This window comes from Ostrea edulis, chromosome 9 (assembly GCF_947568905.1).
Source record: "Ostrea edulis chromosome 9, xbOstEdul1.1, whole genome shotgun sequence".
Classification (NCBI taxonomy): domain Eukaryota; kingdom Metazoa; phylum Mollusca; class Bivalvia; order Ostreida; family Ostreidae; genus Ostrea; species Ostrea edulis.
The window spans coordinates 12,411,891-12,418,153 of record NC_079172.1 but is presented as its reverse complement, the minus strand read 5'-3'; positions in this window follow the sequence as shown (position 1 = coordinate 12,418,153).

Below are 6,263 nucleotides of genomic sequence, written 5' to 3'. Positions count from 1 at the left end.
TCTACATAGTTTTTGGTCAAGCGTGTAATGTTTTATACAATTTATCGGACTTGAAACGCGATTTTTACCTACATTTGGTGCGCTGTGCATACCGTAATATTGTCTTGCATCAAAGTTTATTATGTTATACAGTGTACTAGTATATACACCGTATATTTGTAGGACTCAGTGTGGTGGGACTCCAAAGTCCGATGGCCATTCTAAAGTGCGATGGTCTGCGCCAAACCGCAATGGTGTGACACACTAAAGTGCGTTGGTGCGAAACGAATGCGCCAAAGTACGATGGTGTGGCACGCCGAAGTCCGTTGGTTTGTAAAACTTAATGGACCCAGTGTTTTGGTGCAGATTTGTTATTAATTCCATATACCATGCGAGTTAAGGTTAAATATAAGCGTTTTCATCCAATTAAGATGAATGAAATGCATATTATTGATTAAAACATTCCTCCTTCACATTCTGAGGATGTTCGTGTCAGTATTGGTTGTATGAGACATGTCTATGTAGGTCTGACTATGACGTCACATTATGATGTTTATGTATTGCTGACTACGGAGGAGGTAGACAAACACGATCAACAAAACGATTTCGGTGCAGGTACATACACTGAATAGCGATACTATTAGTCTGATGATAAGCAGAATTCCCTACACAATTAAGTGTAATAATTGACCAAATGCACAGACTTGTAGATTCATTTTCCTTAAAAAATAATCGAATAAGGTAATTAACCGGATTTGCGCAATAACATCGCTATATATCTAATTGAAGCTTTCCTTATCAAAGGGCATCATCCTGCGTCAGATTGTTTAGTGTGAATTCGATACTCACAGTTGTGTGACGTTATCTTTTGACATGGTGTATTGCACTTGAAGTACAATATCGCGTCATAAGAGTTTCAGATTCTCATGTTCATAAAGGGGATTTTAAATGACCTTAAACTAGGAGGAATTGTTTAGCACACTAAAATTGATGTGTTCCCTTCAATTTGCCTTAGGTTTAAAAAAAACATTATAGGGATCATCTTTAAAGTGGAAATTTAAGACTTAAGGTAAATAACATTCACCTATATGTATATGTGCTTCAAACAAGGAACATTGTTGTGAACATATGATAGTAAATTAAACTTGACAACATATCAAATATCAAAGGCCTATATCAAAAGACAAAACGTTATGGTCCGAACAACAAAATTGCTCAAAACATTCTATTATTCGACCTCTACATAAAAGGTAAAGGCCAAAGGTAAGAAAAAATTGCACATGACATACTGTCTTATCATAGTATACCCACATACCAAATATCAAAGGCTTATGTCAAAAGACAAAAACGTTATGGTCTGAACAACAAAAATGCCTCCAAAATCCTATTATTTGACTGTTATATAAAAGGTGAAGGGCAAAGGTCATCAAAAATGGCACACAACACTCTGTCTTATCATGGTATACCCACTTATCAAAGGTCCTATGTCAAAGGACAAAAAAATTATGGTCCGAACAAAAAAATCCAAACAATTCTATTAGTTGACCTTTACATAAAAGGTCAAGGTCATCAAAAATGGTACGCGACACATTGTCTTATCATGGTATACCAAATACATGTATCAAAGGCATATGTCAAAAGACAAAAAGTTATGCCCGGAAAAACTTTGTATGAGAAGCGGAAGAAGAAGAAGAATTCTTCACACTAAAACAATATGTCCCCAATCCGGAAAGGGGGGACATAATTACATGTGTTTTTATTTGTACGAAATCTATTTATCACATAAGAATTATATCTTTTATTCGAATCGAATATCATATTTGAATGTATGCTGTTAGATACTGAATATTTTTTTTATGTATTCTGTTTGCAATGTTTTTTCCTGCAGCCTTTTAAGGTGTAATTTTTTTTCCAGAATAAACCTTACACACTTCGCCATTATATATCGGCGGGATAGACAGAACATTGTTAGGATTTGGCTCCAGTAAGTGGATACTAAATATCTACTGTCTGATTTAGAGGTTCAAAGTCGTCCTTAAAATAAACTACCCATGCTATATCATCAACGTATGATCGTTCGACACATTTTCTGTGTTTACTATACCAAACAACATGACGGATGTCTGAGCTATCCTTTTTGAAAAAATCGTGATCCTAGCGCCACATATAATGCAGATGTTAAATTTAATGGCCAGACTCTTAGTTTCTTGCTCCGGCTACCGATGACGAAATTCGACAAATCATTATGAACGCACCTATGAAATTGTGCAAACTTGACCCATTACCGACTAATTGTGCAAAGGAGTGCTTAGATACTTTGTTTCCTCGAGTTGTATCTATAGTGAACAGATCGTTAGAGGATGCAGTTGTCCAATTAAATTTCTAACCAGCAATAGTGAGACCACTCCTTAAGAAGCCAAACCTATACAAAGAAGTATTTAAAAACTATAGACCTGTATCCAAACTATCTTTCATTCCAAAAGTCCTTGAGAAGATAGTTGATGTACGTCTTGAAAAACATCTGAATTCGAACTTCTTGCATGACCCAAGACAATAAGCCTATCACACAAGTCATTCAACCGAAACCGCATTACTAAGAGTCCATTGTGATATTGCTACACTGTCGACAACAATTGTCATGATGTTCTTGTCATGCATGATCTTTCGGCAGCCTTTGACGTGATTGATCACCCGATACTTATGAGCCGACTGGAAGATACAGTGGGTATAACAGGTATAGCGCTTTCGTGGATCAAGTCATATCTCAGAGACAGGAATATGTGTGTTGCAGTCGGGGATGTTAAGTCAGACAAAAAAATACGACAATCGGGGTGCCTCAGGGTTCGGTCTTGGGGCCGAAATTGTATTGCATGTTTACAAAACCCATTGGTGAATTATGCCGGAGACGTAATGTCTTACCATTGTTACGCCGACGACATTCAGGTCTACATAGTGATAACTGATAACTGAAATGATTTCAAAGTGAGACTTGAAGCTTGTTTGTCTGATGTCAGCAAATGGATGTCACCAAACATATTGAAATTGAATCATGACAAACTGAACTCATCGTTTTTGTACCCAGAAACAGAGATCGTGGTCTGTTTGACATCAACCTTACTTTCGATGGATGTGTCATCTAATAAGTTCCAGTAGTTAAAAACTTGGGAGCTTACTTTGATCAATCCCTCAGTACGGATCAACATGTGAATAACATGGCAAGGTCCGGTTTCTACCAAACAATGAATATTGGAAGGATTAAACCCATTATTGACGAAACAACCTGCAAAACACCAATGCATGTTCTGGTGACATCAAGACTCGACTATTCCAATGCATTCCTACTTGACTTACCAAACAGGACCAAAGACAAACTCCAACGTGTACAGAAAACAACAGCAAGATAATAACTCGTACTAAAAAACATGATCATATTACACCTGTACTGTATAACCTACACTGACTCCCGGCTCAGTACCGCATTAAATACAAAGAGCTTGGACACACATACAAAGCAGTCCACAAAATCGGACCAACCTACCTTAGTGAGATTACTGCCCCGTATTGCCCTCCAAGAAATTTACGTTTGGGAAATGGGATGCTTCTAAATGCTCCACAAATAAGAACACAGACTCACGGAAACAGGCGTTTTGACTATTCCGCACCAAAACTGGAACGCCTTACCACTCGGATTACGCCAAGCCAAATCTCTGGACATTTTAAAGCGACATCTAAAGACTCATTTTTAAAATATTGCTTTTAATATCTAGCTAAAAGAAAATTCTAGGTTATTTACAAACTGTTTTAAAGTGTATTACAATCATATCCATGTACAATGTACCATCATTTTTTATGTAAGATTAATTGATGTCTTCCGCCACACTAAACAATTTTTCGGTTATATGGTGGCGCCCAGTTTTTATTGGTGGAAAAGATAACCCAGATACAATGTACCTGGGAAGAGACCACCGACCTTCCGAAAGTAAACTGGGAAACTTTCTCACTTACCGGCACGAGCGGGATTCGAACCCGTGCCAACAGTGGTGATAGGCCGTGTGATTTTGAGCGCAATGCTCTAACCACTCGGAACCACTCGGTCACGGAGGCCCCTTTATGTAAGACATTGTTATTTTTACTTTGAATTGTATGGTTTTTTTTATGTAAAACGCTTTAGAGATTTTTAATTGATTAGGGCGCTATATAAGTCTTTTATATTCTTTGTGGGAATCGTGATATTGGTCACTGTTCGTTATCGTCAGCTTTCCAACTGTACGTCATTTCATATACACCATGAATTATGATTTTTGAGCATGTGACACATGTAGAACTTGGAACACTCTAGTTAGCGCGTAGTTGTGCATTGATCAAAGACAGGTCAAGTACTTTCAACGTATGCAGGCCTAATCCTCATTCACGGCCGTTGTACTTTCATCGTACTTTTTCAACATGGATGTGATTGTAACGCGTTTCATATCTAATTAATATTTTGCTCCAGCTGAGATGCTAAGTTATTGATACAGAATCGCAGAGGAAATGTGGGATCGATTAAAGCTACAGATCTAGATCCGCCAGTTATTAAAAACACCTTCGATTTACGGCTCAATTATTTCTATGCACGATTCAAGTGTTATCTCCATCCGTATTTGTAAATCACCGCCTCAAACTTTTGATACCCAAGAATCCCTATCATACTTGCCCACTGCACCTGTATATACCTTTAAGCATCAAAGTTTTTTTCAAATGAAAATCTGGCATCTTCAATACAGTTATGGTTTTCAGTCTTGTTTTGTTGCTAATCAAGTCCAACCTCGTCGATTATCGAATATTGAGGTCACCTTGTCATCTTTGATACAAATATCAAAACCTCGAGTATTACATGCCCATAGTTATAAGAGTCGTGTGTGCATCACATCCTAGACAAGGCATAAAGTAGGCGGGTGTTCTATATATTGATATCAGCGAACTACAAGAGTAAAAAATAGTGCTCGTGAACTAAAAATAAGATAGCAAATCCGCGAACTCTGAAACCCGCGAAAAACATCATTACCGTACATATAAAGGTAACTCCATACTCGCATTTTGATCTCATAAAAGTATAGAAAGTGTATTTATTTCCATTTATTAGAGTTAAAACTAATAAATTATCAAATAATATGCTTGTATATAGCTCACCGCATTTTTTAAGATGCGAGACATACGAGGGTTGTTCGATATGTAATGTGTATTGTACGATATCTCAAAAGCATTCGACTCAAATATTGAAATGAATATTACATCCCTTCAAAGTATTATCCGTGGTTTGAAATACATAATTTCAATCTCGGAATCCATTTCTGAAATGCGTCACGCGTCACGGTACGCTGATTTAGGTAGACCTCTGAGGCACTGTCTGATGGCTGAACCAAGGGCTTGTCGGGACTTGTAACGACGACCAGATACGAACCTTTTCAGTTTTGGAAAAAGGAAACAGTCTCACGGGGCTAGATCTGCAGAGTATGGTGGGTGTGGCAAGACAGCAACCTTCTCCGACTTCAAAAATTGCTTCATAAGCTATGATGTATGTGATGAAGCATTATCATGAAGTAGACGAACATGCCTAAATCCTGACGCAGGGCGTCGTTTATGATAATATTTCTTGAGCTTTTTAGTATAACATCTCGATAATACCGACCTGTAACACTTCTGCCCTTCGTCACCGGAATTTGCACGGATACATGAGAAGAATATGCAATAAAGAACCTTCTTTGTGCTTATGGTTCTTATGGCAACTACAGGTTTTCTATCGTATTTAGTTAGCCATATTTTGTTTCCAATTTTCCTTACTGGTTCGAAATAGTGAACCCATGTATCGTCACCAGTAACAATGTTTGCAAATTGTCTTTGATTGTATTTTAGGAAACATTTTGAGCAATTGCTTAGCGGTTTGTACTCATTGTTGGTCATCTGTCAATATATGCGGTATCCATCTGGCAGAAATCTTTCGTACTTTCAAAGTACGCTTCAAAATGAAATGCACCCGCGATAGCGATATGCCAACAACTTTTTAAAAATATCACGAAACGTGTATCTGCCATCTTGATTTATTTGACTTATTCCTGTTCACTCCGTGGGGAGCATAGGGCCGCAACCACACCTCTTCAACGTACTCTGTTTTGGGTTGCATTTTTCAGGTGGGCCCAAGTAAAACCTCCCTCTCTGGCCTCTGCTTCTGTAATTCTTCTCCAGGTTTGCCTGGGTCTCCCGACTTTCCTCTTCCCCTGTGGGTTTCATCACTTTCAATTATTTTC